Raw genomic sequence first — 20,511 nt, forward strand, 5'->3', positions numbered from 1 at the left:
AAACCTATGACTTTTGATAATGTTCTAAAAACATTTCTCCAAAAATGATTTAACTTTATACAAGACCAAAACATGCGAGTTAGGGTAGCCATCTCAGTGTTACATCTATCACAGGTGGGATTTATATTAGAAAAACTATGCGCCAGTTTTTCTTTTGACATATGTGCCCTGTGCACTATCTGGAACTGGATTAGGGAGTGACATGCGCAGATAGATGAATTGTTAACTAAATAATTCATTTTATTCCATTGATCATCTGAAAATGAATCCTGAAGTTCCATTTCCCAAGCACGTTTAACCTTATCATTCGGCATCATACGTGAATTCATTAACTGGCTATCAATCCTTTTAAGCTATATCAATATATAATGGCTATCAATCCTTTAAGCTGAAAAATAACATAAATCATATTTTGTAAATGAACAAATGGATAATTCGGTAAGAAATCACGTAAAAAATTCCTAACTTGTAAGTATCTAAAAAAATGTGAATGAGATATATGATATTTATCCACTAGCTGCGAAAAAGACATTAAACAATCCTCTAAAAACAAATCTAAAAAAGTTTTCATTCCCTTAGTTTTCCATGTTAAAAAAGCCTTATCCAGAATTGATGGTTTAAAAAAAACTTAAAATGGATATTACTAGAGAGAACAAAGTTACTTAAGTCAAAAAATCTGTGAAACTGAAACCAAATTTTGAATGAATGTTTAACAATCGGATTAAGACCTTGTCTACCTATCCTGGAGAACAAAAAAGGAAGAGGAGTTCCCAGTAAACAAGCCAAAGAAAACCCCCTTACCAAATTCTCCTCTAAGTCTAACCATGAAGGATAGTCCTGATTATCTATACCGTAGATCCAAGTGATGACACTTCTATTGCCCTCAATCTCCTCAGCAGTTTTCAATTTCCTGGCACTGACCACCTCATTTTCACCATGGATGTCCAGTTATAACTTCTATCCCCCATCAAGAAGGCCTTACAGCTCTTCGTTTCTTTCTCAATAAAAGAACAAACCAGTTCCTCTCCATCTGGAAGGACTGGTGATCACTCCCACCAATTTTCCTTCCGCTCCTCCCACTTTCTCCAGACTCGAGGGCTATCCACGGGCATCTGCATGAGCCCCAGTAATGCCTATTTCTCAGTTGGCCATGTTCCAGGCCTTCCCCAGTAACGCTCCCCAAATCTTCCTCAGAAACATTAATGACTGCATTGGTGCTGCTTCATGCACCCATGCTGAGTTTATCAATTTCATCAACCTTGCCACTAACTTCCACCCTCCACTTGAACTCACTTGGTCCATTTCAAATACCTCCCTCCCCTTTGCCCTTCTCTCTGCCTCCATCTCTGGAAACAAACTGTCAACTGACATATTTTATAAACCTACTGATTCCCACAGGTATCTTGACTATGCCTCTTCCCAACCTGTCTCCTTTAAAAAGGCTGTTAACTTTTCTAAGTCCCTACATTTCCACTGTCTCTGTTCCCAGAATGCAGTTTCTCCTTCCAGAACATCAGGTACGTCCTCCTCTGTAAAGAACAGGGTTTCCTTTCCTCCACTATTGATGTTGCCCTTACCTGCATCTCCTTCATTTCCCGAACATCTGTGCTCACCTCATCTTCTCTCTGCCTCAACAGTGATAAGTTCTTCTTGTCCTAACCTACCACCACATAAGCGTCCACATCCAACACATCATCCTCCGAAACCTCCTCCATTTCCAAAGAGATCCTACCACCAAACGTATCTTTACCTCCTCCCTTCTCTACTTTCTGCAGGGATCTCTCCCCCTTGTCCATTCACCCTCCCCACTAATCTCACTCCTGACACTTACCCCTGCAAGTGGCCAAAGTACCTATTCACCTCCTTCCTCACCTCCATTTGAGGACCCAAAATGTCCTTCCAGGTGAGGCAACACTTCATCTGCTGGGTCATTTATTTGGTCTGCCGCTCCCAATGCAGCCTCCTCTACATTGGTGAGACCTGTTGTTAATTGGGGACTACATTGTTAAACACCTCTGCTCCATCTGCCAAAGATGGAACTTTCTGTTGGCCAAACATTTTAATTCCAATTCTCAATCCCATTCCATCCTGTCAGTCCATGGCCTTCTCTTGTGAAAAGGAAAAACTCCGTATATAATGTCTGGGTAGCCTGCAACCTGATGGCATGAATATTATTTCTGCTTCTAGAAAAAAATTCTGTCCCCCTCCCCACTTCATCTATTCCCCACTCTGACCTCTTACCTTCACCTTCCTGACTATCATCTCCCCGTGCGTCCCCTCCTCCTTCCATTTCCCCTATGGACCATTCTGCTCTTGTATCAGATTCCTTCTTTTCTTTCCAACCTACCTGGCTTCATCTATCACTTTCCAGCTATCTTCCTTTCCATTCCCCCCCCCCCCACCTATTATATTCTAGGGACTTCCCCCTTTCTTTCCAGTTCTGAAGAAGGATCTCGGCCCGAAATGTCATTTCCATCGATGCAGTCTGACCTGCTGAGTTCATCCAGTATAGAACATAGAACATAGAAAATCGACAGCACATTACAGGCCCTTCGGCCCACAACATAGTGCTGGCCATGGAACATACTCCAGAAGCTGCCTAGAATTTCTCTACCGCATAACGCTCTATTTTGCTAACGTCCGTGTACCAATCTAAGAGATTTTTAAAAGACCTTATTGTACCTGGCTCTACCACCTTCACTGGCAATGCATTTCGCACACACACCACTCTCTGGGTGAAAAACTTACCCCTGACATCCCCTTGTACCTACTTCCAAGCACCTTAAAACTATGCCCCCTCGTATTAGCCATTTCAGCCCTGGGAAAAGGCCTCTGGCTATCCACACGATCAATGGCCCTCATCATCTTATACACTTTTATCAGGTCACCTCTCCGTCACTCCAAGGAGAAAAGACCAAATTCACTCAACCTATTCTCATAAGGCACACTCTCCAATCCAGGCAACATCCTTGTAAATCTCCTCTGCACTCTCTCTATAGTATCCACATCCTTCCTGTAGTGAGATGACTAGAACTGACCACAGTATTCTAAGTGGGGTCTGACCAAGGTCTGATATAGTTGTAACATTACCTCACAGCTCTTGAACTCAATCCCACAACTGATGGACCTTCTTAACCACATTGTCAACCTGTGCAGCAGCTTTGAGTGTCCTATTGACTCAGACCCCAAGATCTCTCAGATCCTCCACACTGCCAAGAGTCTTACCATTAATATTATATTCTGTCTTCAAATTTGATGTACAGAAATGAACCACTTCTCTCTTATCTGAGTTGAACTCCATCTGCTACTTCTCAGCCAGTTCTGCATCCTATCAATGTCCTGCTGTAACCTCTGACAACCTTCCAGACTATTCACAACATCCCCAACTTTTGTGTTATCACCAAACTTACTAAACCACCCTTCTACTTCCTTATCCAGGTCATTTATAAAAATCATGAAGAGAAGGGGTCCAACAACAGATGCCTGCAGAACACCACAGGTCTCCGTCCTCCATGCAGAATACGAACTATCCAAATCACTCTTTGCCTTCTGTGGTCAAGCCAATTCATGATCCACAAAGCAAGGGCCCCTTGGATCCCATGTCTCATTACTTTCTGAATGAGCTTTGCATGGGGAACCTTATCGAAGGCCTTACTGTAATCCATATACACTACATCCACTGATCCACCTTCATCAATGTGTTTTGTTACATCCCCAAAGAATTCAATCAGGTTCATAAGGCATGACCTGCCCTTGACAAAGCCATGCTGACTAACCCTGATCAGATTATGTCTCTCCAAATGCTCATAAATCCTGCCTCTCAGGATCTTCTCCAACATCTTGCCCACTACTGGGAAAAGGGGATGGAGAAGTTGGGGGCATTACCATGGCCTCCTCCACTGTCGTGATGAGTCCACAATTAGGTTGGAGGAACAAGACCTTATATACTGTCTGGGTAGCCTCCAGCCTGAGGCATGAACATTGTGGTGAACTACATATACCAGAGTGGTTTGCTCCCAACAGACCCCTGCTGACTGCTCCTGTGGCTCCTCCCACAAACCCCTGTATAAAGGCGAATGAGGCCTGAACCCGGCCCTCATTCTCCAGGATGTTGGGTTGTTCATTCTTCCAGTCAATAAAAGCCGATATCTCACTTCTTACATCTCAGACTGAGTTATTGATGGTGCATCAAACATCGATTTCTCTAACTTCCGCTAATGCCCCCAACACCCTCTCCTTCACCATTCCCCATCCTCCTTTTCCTTCTCTCATCCTATCTCCTTGCTCGCCCATCTGTTATGGTGCTCCTCCCCCTTTTCTTTCTTCCATGGCTTTCTGTCTTCTTCTATCAGACTCCCCCTTCTCCAGCCTTATACCTCTTTCACCAATCAACTTCCCAGCTCTTTACTTCATCCCTCCCCCTTCAGGTTTCACCTACCACCGTGTGTTTCTCTCTCCCTCCCCCCACTTTTTAAATTTACTCCTCAGCTTTTCTCCCCCCAGACCTGCCGAAGGCTCTGCCCTAAATATCGACTGTACTTTTTTCCATAGAAGCTGCCTGGCCCGCTGAGTTCCTCCAGCATTTTGTGTGTGTTCACCGTGTACATCGAGTCCTTCCTGGTGACTTGTGGTCAGTGGTGTTAGTCTGGAGGAACTGTGCCCAAGTTCATTAACGCAAAGTTCACATGCACAGACGATAAACAAAGTTACTGACAGGAGCTTCCTGTGAATCTGAGAACAAACTCGGCGCTTCCACCAGACTGAAATCCCCAGCTCACGGAGGCGTTCCGTCAGTCAGCAGGACCGGCTCTCATCGGCCGAGGAGTGAGCCCCGCCCAGTGGGCCGTCCATTGCCACCGGGACAGGCCGCAAATCGGCAGCTGGACCTCGGGCAACCGTTGCAACACCGACCGGGGCTGCGAATCTTTTCAGTGGTGGAGGTGAGGAGATTCCGTGAGATGTTCCAGCTACATGGAGGGTGGCCGGCCTTTCCCCGCCGGGGATCGGGGCCAGTTGTCCGCAGCTGCCTGAGGGTGCCCGGCCTTTCCCCGCCGGGGATCGGGGCCTGTTGTCCGCAGCTGCCTGAGGGTGGCCGGCCTTTCCCCGCCGGGGATCGGGGCCTGTTGTCCGCAGCTGCCTGAGGGTGGCCGGCCTTTCCCCGCCAGGGATCGGGGCCTGTCGTCTGCAGCTGCCTGAGGGTGGCCGGCCTTTCCTCTCCGGGGATCGGGGCCTGTCGTCCGCAGCTGCCTGAGGGTGGCCGGCCTTTCCCCACTGGGGATCGGGGCCTGTCGTCCGCAGCTGCCTGAGGGTGGCCGGCCTTTCCCTGCCGGGGATCGGGGCCTGTTGTCTGCAGCTGCCTCAGGGTGACCGGCCTTTCCCCGCCGGGGATCGGGGCCTGTTGTCCGCAGCTGCCTGAGGGTGACCGGCCTTTCCCCGCCGGGGATCGGGGCCTGTCGTCCGCAGCTGCCTGAGGGTGGCCGGCCTTTCCCCGCCGGGGATCGGGGCCAGTTGTCCGCAGCTGCCTGAGGGTGCCCAGCTGCTGATGGATCTCTGGTGCTCTCACCTCTCTCCCGTGCAATCCGACAGACTGAAGGGCGAGGGAGGACAAGGACCGATGACCCTTTCTGCCATCCTCAATCCTCCTCCTCTCCCTGGTCACCCCGCTCTGGTCTTCTGCCTTCTCTGGATCTTTACATTGCCAATGATTGACTGGAGACATCAACTGTCACCATTTGACTCCTCTCTCCAGTTCCAACCTCAGTACCTCTGAACGCTGTGCTCTCCACTCCCTCAGCACTATTCCTAACCTCACCCTCAAACCCGCGGATCAGTGGGGTGCTGTAGTAGTCTGGCTACTGACCTCTACCGCTGAGGCCCAGCGACAATTCTCAGACACCTCCTACTTACTTACCCCTCGAACAGGACCCCACTAAGGAGCACCAGGCCACTGTCTCCCACACCATCACTGACTTTATAAGCTCTGGGGATCTCCCATCCACTGCATCCAATCTCCTAGTTCACACACCTCGCACTTTCCATTTCTACCTCCTACCCGAGATCCACAAACCTGCCTGTCCAGGCAGACCCATTGTTTCAGCTTGTTCCTGCCCCACTGAACTCATATCGACATACCTCGACTCTATTTTATCCCTCCTGGTCCAGTCCCTTCCTCCCTACAACAGTGGCACTTAACATGCTCTGGGTCTTTTCAATGATTTCAGGCTCCCTGGCCCCAATCATCTGATTTTCACTCTGGATGTCCTGTGCCTATACACCTGCATACCCCAGCAGGAAGGCCTCAAAGCTCTCCATTTCTTACTGGACACCAAAACCACCCAGTTCTCCACCACCACTCTCCTACATCTGGCAGAAATTGTCCTCACTCTCAGTAATGTCTCCCTTGACTCCTCCCTCACACTTCCTTCAAACAAAAGGGGTAGTGGCCATGGGCACTCGAGAGCGTCCCAGCTGTGTCTGCCTTTTTATCAGCTACATGGAACAGTTTATGTTACAAGCCAACACTGGTGTCTGTCTCCCACTTTTCCTACGCTACACTGATGACTGCATTGGTGTTGCTTCCTGTACTGATTCCGAGCTCTTCGACTTCATCAACTTTGCCTCCAACGTCCACCCTGCCCTCAACTTTACCCGGTCCATTTCCAACACCTTCCTTCCCTTTCTCGACCTCACTGTCTCTCTCTCTGGAGACACCTTATTTACTGATGCCTATTATAAACCTACAGACTCTCACAGCTACCTGGACTGTACCTCTTCCCACCCACACAAAATGCTGGTGGAATACAGCAGGCCAGGCAGCATCTATAAGGAGAAGCACTGTCAACGTTTCGGGCCGAGACCTTTCGTCAGGACTAACTGAAAGGAAAGATACTAAGAGATTTGAAAGTAGTGGGGGGAGGGGGAAATGCGAAATGATAGGAGAAGACCGGAGGGGGTGGGATGAAGCTAAGAGCTGGAAAGGTGATTGGTGAAAGTGATACAGATCTGGATCATGGGACGGGAGGCCTCAGGAGAAAGAAAGGGGGGGAAGCACCAGAGGGAGATGGAGAAGAGGCAAATGACTAAATATGTCAAGAGATGGGGTAAGAAGGGGAGGAGGGGTGTTAATGGAAGTTAGAGAAGTCAATGTTCATGCCATCAGGTTGGAGGCTACCCAGCCGGTATATAAGGTGTTGTTCCTCCAACCTGTGTTTGGATTCATTTTGACAGCAGAGGAGGCCATGGATAGACATATCAGAATGGGAATGGGACGTGGAATTAAAATGTGTGGCCACTGGGAGATCCTGCTTTCTCTGGCAGACCGAGCGTAGGTGTTCAGCGAAACAGTCTTCCAGTCTGCGTCAGGTCTCACCAATATATAAAAGGCCACACCGGGAGCACCGGATGCAGTATACCACACCAGCCGACTCACAGGTGAAGTGTTGCTTCACCTGGAAGGACTGTCTGGGGCCCTGAATGGTGGTGAGGGAGGAAGTGTAAGGGCAGGTGTAGCACTTGTTCCGCTTACAAGGACAAGTGCCAGGAGGGAGATCGGTGGGAAGGGATGGGGGGGGGACGAGTGGACAAGGGAGTTGTGTAGGGAGCAATCCCTGCGGAAAGCAGAAGGGGGGGGGGAAGGGAAAGATGTGCTCGGTAGTGGGATCCCGTTGGACGTTGCGGAAGTTACGGAGAAGTATACGTTGGACCCGAAGGCTGATGGTAGGTGAGGACAAGGGGAACCCTATCCCAAGTGGGGTGGCGGGCGGATGCGGTGAGGGCAGATGTGCGGGAAATGGGAGATGCATTTTCCCCTCCCCCCACTACTTTCAAATCTCTTACTATCTTTCCTTTCAGTTAGTCCTGACGAAGGGTCTCGACCGGAAACGTCGACAGTGCTTCTCCCTATAGATGCTGCCTGGCCTGCTGTGTTCCACCAGCATTTTGTGTGATTTGTTTGAATTTCCAGCATCTGCTGATTTCCTCGTGTTTGCTCTTCCCACCCTATTACTTGTAAAAGCACCATCCCTTCTCTCAGTTCTTTTGTCTCCACTGCATCTACTTTCAGGATGAGGCTTTCATTCCAGAATTAAGGAGATGTCCTCCTTCAAAGGGGCATCCTTTCCTCCACCATCAAAGCTGCCCTCAACTGCATCTCTTCCATTTTGCGCATATCTGCCCTCACCCCATCCTCCTGCCACCCCACCAGACATATGGTTTCTCTTGTCGTCACCTACCACCCCACCAGCTCCTGCGTCCAGCACATAATTCTCTGTTTGCCCCTCCCCACTGATCTCCCTCCTGGCAAATGGAACATGTGGTACACCTCCTCCCTCACTACCATTCAGGGCCCCAAACAGGTGAGGCGACACTTCACCTGTGACTCCTGGTGTGGCCTCTTGTACATCGGTGAGACCCGGAGTAGATTGGGAGAATGTTTCGCTGAGCACCTATGCTCCATTTGCCAGAGAAAGCAGGATCTCCCAGTGACCACCCATTTTAATTGCACTTCCCATTCCCATTCCAACATGTCAATCCATGGCCTTCTCTACTGTCGCGATGAGGCCACACTCAGGTTGGAGAAGCAACACTTTATTCTACTTGGGAATCCTCCAACCTGTTGGCATGAACAGCGATTTCACACCCCCTTCTTCACCATTCCCTATTCCCCATTCCCTCTCTTCCTTTACCTCCTTGCCTGCCATTGCCTCCCTCTGATGCTCCTCCCCCTTTCCTTTTTCCCATGGCCCTCTGTCCTCCCCTATTGGATTTCCCCTTCTCCAGCCCTGTATCTCCTTCACCAATCAACTTCCCAGCTCTTTACTTCACCCCTCCCCCTTCCCGGTTTTACCTCTCACCCTGTATTTCTCCCTCCCTCCCCCACCGTTTAACCCTGACTCCGCATCTGTTTCTCTCTGGTCTTGATGAAGGGTCTTGGCCCGAAACGTTGACTGTACTCTTTTCCTTAGATGCTGCCTGGGCCTGCTGAATTCCTCCAGCATTTTGTGTGTGCTGCAAAGGTAAACTTGTGTTTCAAGAAATTAAACTTTATTTATAATAAAATAGCTGCAAGAGATTTAAACAATTCAAATGATATTTGACATTCTTAATGTCACATGGTCAATACATTCGGTAGTGTTAACACTGTTCAAACCATTGCCATTCAGATCGTCTCAGGGATGTTACAACATTTCAGTGTTTGTGGGGCTTCCCCACCTGACCCAGGCCCTCCATGTGAGGTAGCAGAAGGAGCCTCGACAGTGGTCCTCCCCCCAGAGACTTTGCACTGTCTGCCCCGAGATCCTCTGTGTCCCTCAGCACGTCCTCCTGCAGTCTGGACTGTGCCTGTCGACAGCATTCCCTGACGGACATCCGGCTGTGCTAGGAGTCCAACAGGTTTCGGGCAGAACAAAGAGCGTCTCTCACAGAGCTGATGGTCTTCCAGCAGCAGTTCCCGTGCTGAATGACTCAATGGAGAACGTGGTGGAGGGATTGTCTACTGAGTCAGTGTGGGTGGAAGTAAGAAACAGGAAGGGAACAAGCCCTCTGTATGGAGCGAGAAGATTGGGAAGATTTTCAAAACTAACAGAAGGCAACTGAAAAAAGAGTGGTAAAGATGAAATATGAAGATCAGCTGATCAATAATATAAAGGAGGATATCAAAAGTTTTATCGGATATATAAAAGTAAAGGAGGGGTGAGAGTGAATATCAGACCACTAGAAAGTTACATTGGAAATGGTGGACAAAGTCATGAAGTACATTGTGTCTGTCTTCATTGTGGAAGACACCAGCAGTGTGGCAGAATTTTGAGAGTGTCAGGGCAGAGAAGTGAGTGTTGTCACTATCACTATGGAGAAGGACCGTGGAAAACAGAAAGATCTGAAAGTAGACAAGTCACCCGGAGCAGATGAGTGAGACCCAGAGGTTCTTAAAGAAGCAGCTGAAGTGATTGTGGAGACATTAGTGCTGATCGTTCAGTTTTCACTGGGGGTTTTGGGGGACTGGAAAATTGTAAATGTCACTCCACTCTTTAAGAAGGGAGGGAGGCAAAAGACAAGAAATTATAGGTGATTTCTTCTGACTTCACTGGTTGGCGAGAGTCTGTTATCAAGGATGGGGTTTCAGAGTAATTGAAGGACATGATGGGTGAAATCAGCAAGGTTTCCCTGTGGAGAAATCTTGCCAGACCAATCTGTTGCATTCTTTGAGGAAATAACAGGAAGGATGGACAAAGAAGAGTCAATCAATGTTGTTTACTTGGATGTTCGGACGGCATTTGACAAGGAGCCACACATGAGGCTGCAAAACAAGATGGAATTCCATGGAATTACAGGAAAGATACTAGCATGGATAGAAGATTGACTCTCAGGAGATAAAGAGGTCCTTTACTGGTCGGGTGCTGGTGGCTAGTGGTGTCCGCAGGGGCTGGTGTTGGGACCACTTCTTTTCATTTGATCACAGTGATATGGGTGGCAGAATTGCTGGTTTTGTGGATAATACAAAGATAGTTGGAGGGGTAGGGAGTGTTGAGGAAGCAGGGAGTCTGCAGTGGGCCTTAGATTCCAGAATGGCAAAGAAGTGGCAGCTGGAATGTAGTGTAGGGAAGTACATGGTCCTGCACGTTGGTAGAGGGAATAAAGGTACTGAAGGAATTAAGGTGCTTGCAAGTAGGTACAGAGGAGATGTCAGGGGTAAGTTTTTTACGCAAGGAGTGGTGAGTACGTGGAAGAGGCTGCCGGCGACGGTGGTGGAGGCGGATCTGATAGGATCTTTTAAGAGACTCCTGGATAGGTAGATGGAGCTTAGAAAAATAGAGTGCTGTGGGTAACTCTAGGTAATTAATAAAGTAAGTACACATTCAGGCACAGTATTGTGGGCTGAAGGGCCTGTATTGGGCTGTAGGTTTTCTATGTTTCTATTGGACGTATAGCAAATTCAGAAATCAAAGGTGGAGAGAGTATTGGATATCCTGGTGTAGTATTATCCAAAGCTTAACATGCAGGCTGAGTCAGTAGTCGGGAAGGCAAATGCAATGTCAGCATTAATTTTGAAGGGTCAACAATGTAAAAGAAAAGATGTAATGCTGAGCCTTGATAAAGCATTGGTCAGACTCTTTTTGGAGTATTGAGAGCAGTTTTGGCTCCTCATGTCAGAAAGGATGTAATGACATTGGAGAGGGTCCAGAGGTAGTTCAGAAAAATGATCCTGGTAAAGAATGGGTTAGTTAGAAGAAGCTTTTGATGGTTCTGTGCCTGCATTTGCTGCAGTTTAGAAAAATAAGGAGTTATCTCATTGTGACCAATCAAAGATTGGATGCCTACAGAGAGTGGAGTTGGAGAGGATGTCTCCAACAGTGGCAGAGTCTAGGACCAAGGCGCACAGACCCATAATACAAATACATCCATTTTGTACAGTGGTGACGGGGAATTTCTTTAGCCAGAAGGTTGTGAAATTGGGATTTATTGTCACAGAGAGATGTGGGGGCCAAGTCATTGAGTACATTTAAAGCTGAGTTTGATGGGTTCTTGATTAGTAAGGCTGTCAAATTGTTGAGAGAAGGCAGGAGAATGGGACTGAGAAGGTAAATAAGTCAGCCATGGTGGATTGACAGCGTAGACTTCATGGGCCGAATGGTGTAATTCTACTCCAATGTTCTATGGTCTTCTGGTCAAACTCGGTTCAATACTGTCTCTCATAAATTTTCCCATCACAGATGTTAGGCTCAGCAGCCTGGAGTTCCCTGGATTGTCCTTCCGGCCCTCCTCTAGTTGTGCCCTTGAGCCACCCTCCAGTCGTCCGGCCCCTCACCTGTGGCTAAGTACAAAGTAAATTTCTCTACCGAGGCCCCTGTAATTTTGACCTGGTCCTGATGTCTTTGTATGCCCCGATCAGCTCTGGGGATTTATCCACCTTAATTGGCTTTAAGATCATCAGCACCTACTCTCTTGTAATGTCAGATTTTCCAAGGTGTTAATGTTCATCTTCTTTCATTCCGTGGATTCCATGATGTTTTCCTGGGAAAAAAAGATGGAAAATATTGATTTCAGACCACTCCCCTCCCGAGCTGTTCCACCTGTTGATAACCACATCAGTGCTTGAGGAAATCTATTCTCTCACTAATTACTCTTTAAATCTCAATGTGCCTGTAGCACCTCATGAATGTCGTTCAAATTATCTGACAGAGCTATCGCCTGTTCTCCTCCTATCCTCTTGATTCCTCTCTTCACTGTGCTCCTCCCTCTGTCTGATACTCCTCGGGTCCCAGAGCTGTGACCGGGGGTTTCTCACAGGGAGTTGAAACCACTCTTGTTAACTCCTTGTGGTCAGAGCCTTCACAATGTATTTTCCCAGTTCCCTCAGTAACCTGGTCTCACTGTGTCTGTGTAAACTAACCCCACCTCTCTGCATACATTCTATATCCCGCAAACCCCACCTCCCTTTCCTGCCTCCTCACAGGCAGCCACAAAATAAAGAAACCCAATAGGGTCCAAAAGAAAGACCATCAAACACCCAATGCACAGAAAAATACTCGGTATCCAAAGACAAAAAGAAGCCGACAGAGGAACTCAGCAGGTCGGGTAGCATCTCTACAGGAAAAGTGATAGTCGACGTTTAAGGCTGAGATTCTGCATCAAAGCCCTGTCTCTGCAACCTCTTGTGTCTCCACAACTCTCCAAAAGGGACCTCACCAAAGCTTCAAGCAAGAGAAAATCAGATCTTCGTCAGGACTGGAGAAAAAAAGATGAGAAGTCAGAGTGAGAAGGTGAGGGGAGGGAAAGAAGAAATACAAGTTTGTAGGTGATCATTGAAACCAGGAGAGGGGGAGTGGTGAAGTAAAGAGCTGGGAAAGAGATTGGTGAAATCGATAAAGGGCTGGAGATGGGAGAGTCTGATAGAGGACAGGAGGCCATGGAAGAAAGGGAAGGTGGAGGAGCACCAGAGGGAGGTGATGGGCAGGAAAGGAGACAAGGTGAGAGAGCAAAATGGGAATGGGGAATGGTGAGGGTGTGGCCATTACCAGAAGTTTGAGCAATTGATGTTCATGCCATCAGGTTGGCGGCTACCCAGACGGAATAATGTTTTGACAAGATGTATGTAGATAGTTCAACTAGAGAAGAGAGTGCAGATGACTGCCTCCCAGTAAGTGAGGCTGGGACCAAGTGGTTAATGTGTCACTTTGCCCCGGTGAGTATCTTTCTATTTGTTTAAAATTGTTTTGGGAAAATTGGACCAGTGCTGAGCCTGTATCTACCTGGAAAGCAGAGATGATGTCTCAGGCTCTCTCTCTCTCTGCCTCTCACTTACGAACATTTACCTTTATCCACAGCCTCATCTTTATTTACACTTCCAACCAGTTTCATCTGAACCTCCCTCAACTTTGATCCCTCTTGTCCTCTCCCTTGGGATTTCCCCTGCCCCTTATCTTCTGTGCACCCTTCCTCAGACCTCATGCCTCCAACACTTCCCCACCCCTCCGTTTACTGCACCCTGTTTGCTACGTGCTACCTGCCTGTGACCCCTGCGTTGGGCTCTCCTTCCCACCCAGGTGGGTGACACAATCCTTGCTTGGGTGACACAACTGTCCCAAATGATCGTGTGAGCGAGGCTGAGTGATGGATGGGGCAAAAGGGGCAATGGAACACTGAGTGAAGGAGGGGCAGAAAGGAACCCACACTGAGAACAGCGTGTGACCTTTGATACCTGTAGGGAGGTCTTTTGTCGCCCAGTGAGTTTGACAGGGCTAGAGAGTGAGTGAGTGAGTGGAAAGGACTGAGGATGAGGATTACAAGGAGTGGGGTAAGAGAGGAAAGGGGTAACACCACCGAGTGACCCTGAACCTCAGACATCGTTGTTAATGCTCTGAACTCAGGATTCCGCCAATCCAGCTGACAAATGTTTGGACGTTCAGTTCATGGCTGTACCGCTTTCAACCAGCGGATGGGGATAGTGAGCTGTCCACCTACTGCTGGAAACCGGTACTGCAGGAAAAGCCGGAAAAAAACCCCATCAGATTCTCTTCCGCCTTCATGCTCCCTCCCCCAAACCCCCCCCCTCCCCCCGGACTCACCTGGTCTCATCTATCACATGTCATTTGTACTCCTTACCCTCCCCCGCCTTATTCCGACTTTATTCCCCTTCCTTCCCAGTCCCGATGAAGGGGAACATCATCTGTTTATTCCCTCCATAAATGCAGCCGTTCCCGCTGAGTTCCTCCAGCATTTTGTGTTGCTCGGGATTTCCAGCGTCTGCAGACTCTCGTCTTTCAGATCCATTTGTTGTTGTTTGCTTGTTTGTTTATTTGAATCAGATGCTCGGAAAACTAAAAATAGACAGGGCATACTTGAATCAGGCAGCGTTTGAATGAAGATGTCATGGACGTGGAATGCAAACTCCGTTTCTCTCTCCGTGGATCCTGACTGACCTGTTATTGTTGTTCCTGCATTTCCTGGGGATAAAACGAGTCGAAAACAGAATAACTAATTCCACGTGGGCACCCGTTGTGAACCCGCCTCCACTTGACTCATCAATTAGAGGAACCGCTCCTCACGTTCCGCCGGGGCAGCCTGAAACCTGCCGGCATCAAAACTGAATTCTCTGACTTCCGGTAGTTGCTCCCGCTCTGTCACTTGTCCTTTTGGTTTTCTCTCTTCGTGATCCATCAGCCCCCATCATCCTCGCCCACCCTCTCTGCCCATCCCCCACACGCTCCTCCCACCTCCCTCCCTTTATTCCAGGCTCCACCTTCCTCTCCGACCAGATTCCATCATCTTTGTCACAGCCACCTCTCACCTCCCGGCTTCTGACACATTTACAAACTCCACCCCTCCCTCACCTGGATCAGCTGCCAGCTCTTACCCCACCTCTCTGTACTGACCATCTCCCCTCTTTCTTTCAGCCGAGATGAAGGGTGTCGAGCCGAAATGGCAACTGTTCATTTCGCATTCCCGTCCTGTCTGTCTCGCTGAGAATCTGCGGCGCTTTTGTGTGTTTCCAGCGTTGCCTGTCCATTCCCTCACATTAACCTTGACCTCTCCCAGTCAGCACCACCACCGCTTGTCCAACTTAACCTGTCACACTGTAACTGGCCGTTAGGACCCGGGGAGCTCAGGACCTGTAGCCCGTGGTTGCAACCGAATACACAGTATTTCTGTTCCGTTCGTGGACGCAGTGAACACGTTAAAATTAATGCACCTATAATCTGTGTTTATTTCTCCCTCTCTACACACTTATATTGACACAGAGTTACTCCTGACCCCGGTCGCGGGACCCGATCCGTTTACAGACCTGGAGCAGAACTAGAGCTACTCAGCCACTGGTTTTTATGCCAAGTCCAGAAGAAATGATAAAGTTTCCCCGTGAATTTATTTCCAGTGAAGATATGGAGATGGGACGTGGTCTCCGCGTTGTATGAAACTGTCCCGGACTCGTTACTGAGATAATCTTCTGACCGTTCTCTCTGCAGCTGTTCCTGATACTGTTGTTGTGGGACGTGGTCTCCGCGTTGTATGAAACTGTCCCGGACTCGTTACTGAGATAATCTTCTGACCGTTCTCTCCACAGCTGTTCCTGATACTGTTGTTGTGGGACGTGGTCTCCGCGTTGTATGAAACTGTCCCGGACTCGTTACTGAGATAATCTTCTGACCGTTCTCTCCACAGCTGTTCCTGATACTGTTGTTGTGGGACGTGGTCTCCGCGTTATATGAAACTGTCCCGGACTCGTTACTGAGATAATCTTCTGACCGTTCTCTCCACAGCTGTTCCTGATACTGTTGTTGTGGGACGTGGTCTCCGCGTTGTATGAAACTGTCCCGGACTTGTTACTGAGATAATCTTCTGACCGTTCTCTCCACAGCTGTTCCTGATACTGTTGTTGTGGGACGTGGTCTCCGCGTTGTATGAAACTGTCCCGGACTCGTTACTGAGATAATCTTCTGACCGTTCTCTCCACAGCTGTTCCTGATACTGTTGTTGTGGGACGTTCGGCTCCCAATGGCAGCAGCGAGAAGAGAACGCGGCCATCGTTATGGATGTTGCTTTCTTGTGGCAGCGCTCCTTGTCAGATTCGCTCAGCGCTGAGGAAGGCTTTTCCTGCGACAGTCTGGGCTGTGTTCACTCCGGGCATTTGTGTTTCCATACCAGGCCGTGATGGCAACACCCAGGATAATCCCCACTGTGTATCTGTAGAAGTTTGTCAAAGTTTTAGACGGCATGTCGAATCTGCGCAAACTCAGTACTATTCAGCAGAGGCAATGCCGTGTCTTCTTTGTAATGGCACTTCTGTGCTGGACCCGGAACAAATCCCCTGAAACCAGAACCCCAAGGAATTTAAAGGTATTCACCCCTTCCACCTCCGATTCCCTGATGAGGTCTACCTCACGGACCTCCGGTTATTCATTCCTCCAGACGACAGTCGGCCTGGTTCTGCTGACATTGAGTGAGAGGTTATTGTTGTGGCACCAAACAGCCTGATTTTCAACCCCCCTACTCTTTGCCGATTTGTCTCCACCTTGGATTCCGCCAACAATAGTCAGCAAACTCCAATACGACGTTGGAGCCGTGTTTACCCTCAGAGTCCTGAAGCGGGCAGAGCAGTGAGATCGGCACAAAGCCTCGAGTCGCTGTGCTTGTGGAGGAGATGTTGTCAATCACAACTGACTGAGGTCTGAGAGTGAGGGAATCGAGGATCCAGTTGCACAAGGAGGTATGAAGGCCGAGATCTTGGAGATTATTGATTAGTTTTGGGAGGTTGTTAATGTTGAGCGGAGAGAATCCTGATGTCTGCATCCTCACAGTCCGGATGTTCCATGGTCGAGTGAAGAGTCAATGAAATGGCGTCTGCTGTGGATCTGTTACGACAGTGGGCAAACTGGTCAGTAGCCGCTGCTCGGGCAGGAGTTGAGGTAGTTCAACCTCTCAAAGCGTTTCATCACAGGGGATGTAAGTGTAGCTGGACGATTGCAGGTCAGGCAACACCAGTGGAGGGGAATAAACAGTCGATGTTTCGGGGCGAGACTCCATCGACTGGAAAGGAGGGAGAAGCCAGAATAAGGTGGGGAGGGGGAGGGGAGTACAAGCTTCAGATGATAGGTGAGGCAAAGTGAGAGGAAAGGTGGGTGTGTGTGCGGGAAAGGGGAGGGAGTGAATTATGAAGCCGGGGGTGATAGATGGAGGAGTTAGGGGACTGAAGAAGGAGTGGACAGAGGACTATAGTAGAAAAGGAAGGAGGGAGGGGACCAGAGGGAGGTGACTGGCAGTTCAAAGTTCAAAGCAAACATTATCAAAGTACATATACCTCACCATATACCATATACATATACCGGTGTTCACTTTCTTACTCAATAAATCAACAGAATGATAACAGAATCAATGAGACACCGCACGAACCTGGCCGTTTAACCAGTGTGCAAACCACAACAAACCGCAAATACAAAAAGCAAGAATAAATAATAATGAATAATTATCAAGAACATGAGATGAATCCTACTTCCAAGGGAGTCCTTAGGTAATGGGAACGATTCAGTGATGGGGCACTATGATTACCCCCTTTTGTTCAGGAGCCTGGTGGCTGAGGGGTAGTAACTGCTCTTGAACCTGGTGGTGCTCACCCTGAGGCTCATGTACCTTCATCCTCATGGCAGCAGTGAGAGAAGTGCATGCCCACGGTGTTGGGGGGTCCCTGATGATGAAAGCTGATTTCCTGTGACCGTGTTTCATGTGGATGGGCTCAATGGAGTGGAGGGCTTCACTCACGATGGAATGGGCTGGATCCACTACTCTTTGTTCGTCTCTCCATTCAAGGGCATTTGCATTTCCATACCAGGCTGTGATGCAGCCAGTCAATATACTCTCCACTACACGTTCACAGAACTTTGTTAAAGTTTTTGATATCCTGCTGGATCTCTGCAAATTCTTCAGAATGTAGAGGCCCTGCTGTGATTTCTTTGTAATTGTATTTACGTGCTGGGCCTGGAAAAGATCATGCAAAATATTAACCCTGAGAAATTTCAAGTTGTCCCAATTTATAATTGTCCTGTGTGTTGTACGTCCGCCGTTGTCAGTGTTATCTCAGTTTCGGAAACGCATCTCAGTACATTCTTACTGAGAGTCTTGACTTACCGAAGGCGCTTCTCTGTTGCCGACTTCCTGCAGTGTAAACACCCCCCCACCCCACCACACCATCCCCACCATCCCCAACCCCCGCCCCCCACCCCACCCCACCTCACCTCACCTCACCTCACCTCACCATCCCCAAACCCCACCCCACCTCACCTCACCATCCCCAAACACAGTCAGACTCGTCAACAGTGACTCCTCCTGGTCGCACAGTTGTCGGGCTGAATCCCACGTGACAACAATGGGCAGACGATCTCTCATCGCCCCCTTGCGGTGACTGACAGTAATTCGGAGCGTCAAATACACCAGATTTCTATCTCCAGAGATGGTGAACAGAACAGGAAGGTTGAGAGAACAATAGTAACTGGGTTAAATCAGTGGAAGCTATTTGCGGTACAAGGAAAACGGCCAGTCCCTGTTCCTCCTTAGTAGGCCAAAGAAATTTGGCATAGAACATAGAACATAGAAATGCAGCTCATTACAGGCCCCGGACATCCACTCGCCACTTATTTACAAGCACCTTAAAACTATGCCCCCTCGTGTTAATCATTAAAGCCTTGGGATAAAAACCTCTGACTACCATACGATCAATGCCCCTCATCATCGTATACACCTCTATCATGTCACCTCTCATCCTCCATCGCTCCAAGGAGAAAAGGCCAAGTTCACTCAGTCTATTCACATTAGATGCCCTCCAATCCAGACAACATCCTTGTAAATCTCCCCTGCACTATCTCTGTCATATCCACATCCTTTCTGTACACAAATGAACACAGTATTGCAAGGGGGTCTGACCAAGATCTTATACAGCTGTAACATTACCTCATGGCTCTTGAACTCAATCCCTCGGTTAATGAATGCCAACACACCATATGCCTTCTTAACAGTACTGTAACCCTGCTCAGCAGCTCTGAGTGTCCTGTGGACATGGACTCCAAGATCTCTCAGATCCACCACACTTCCAAGGGTCTTACCATTAATATTATATTGTGTCTTCAAATTTGCCCTACCAAAATGAACCACTTCACTCTTATCTGGGCTGAAGCCATCTGCCACTTCTCAGCCCAGTCCTGCATCCTGTCAATGTCCCGCTGTAACCTCTGACAACCCTCCACATTATCCACAACATCCGCAACCTTTGTGTCATCAGCAAACTTACTAACCCACCTTTCTACTTCTTCATCCAGGTCATTTATAAAACTCACAAAGAGGAGGGGCCCAGAACAGATTCCTGTGGAACACCACTGGTCACCGACCTGCCTGCAGAATACGAACCATCTGCAACCACCCTTAGCTTTCTGTGGGCAAGCCAATTCTGGATCCACAAAGCAATGGCCCCTTGGATCCCATGCCTCCTTACTTTCTCAATAAGCCTTGCATGGGGAAGCTTATCAAATGCCTTAATGAAATCCATATACACTACATCCACTGCTCTACCTTCATCAATGTGCTTTGTTACTTCCTCAAATAATTCAGTCAGGCTCGTAAGGCATGATCTCCCCTTGACAAACCCATGCTGACTATCTCTAATCAGGTTATGTCTCTCCAAATGCTCATAAGCCCTGCCTCTCAGGATCTTCCTCAACAACTGTCCCAGCACTGAAGTCAGACTCACTGGTCTATAATTTTCTGGGTGAGCTCTGCACCCTTTCTTGAACAAGGGAACAACATTTGCAACCCTCCAATCCTCCGGTACTTCTCCCATCCCAATTGATGACACAAACATCATTGCTAGAGGCTCAGCAATCTCTTTTCTCGCTTCCCACAGTAGCCTGGGGTATATCTCATCCGGTCCTGGTGACTTATCTAACTTAATGCTTTTCAAAAGCTCCAGCACATCCTCTTCCTTAATGTCTATATGCTCAAGTATTTCAGTCCACTGTAAGTAATCCCCACAATTGTCAAGGTCTTTTTCCCTGGTGAATATAGAAGCAAAGTATTCATTAATACCTCTGCTAACTTCTCCGACTCCATGCACACGTTTCCACTATTGCATCTGATTAGTCCTATTCTCACATCGCTCATACTCTTGCTCTTCACATACTTGTAGAATGCCTTGGGGGTTTCCTTAATCCTGCTCACCAAGGCCTTCTCGTGGCCCCTTCTGGCTCTCCTAATTCCATTCTTAAACTCCTTCCTAGCAAATTTGTAATTTTCTAGAGCTCAAACAGTACATAGTTTCTTGAACCTTTCGTAAGCTTTTCTTTCCTTCTTAACTAGATTTTCTGTATCCTTTGTGCACCATGGTTCTTTAACTCTACCATCCTTACCCTGCCTCAATGGAACATACCTATGCAGAATGCCATGCAAATGTTCCCTGAACATTTACCACATCTCTGCCGTTCATTTCCCTGAGAATATCTGCTCCCAGTTTATGCTCCCAAGTTCTGCCTAATAACA

The sequence above is a fragment of the Hemitrygon akajei genome, chromosome 2 (genome assembly GCF_048418815.1).
Source record: "Hemitrygon akajei chromosome 2, sHemAka1.3, whole genome shotgun sequence".
Taxonomy (NCBI): domain Eukaryota; kingdom Metazoa; phylum Chordata; class Chondrichthyes; order Myliobatiformes; family Dasyatidae; genus Hemitrygon; species Hemitrygon akajei.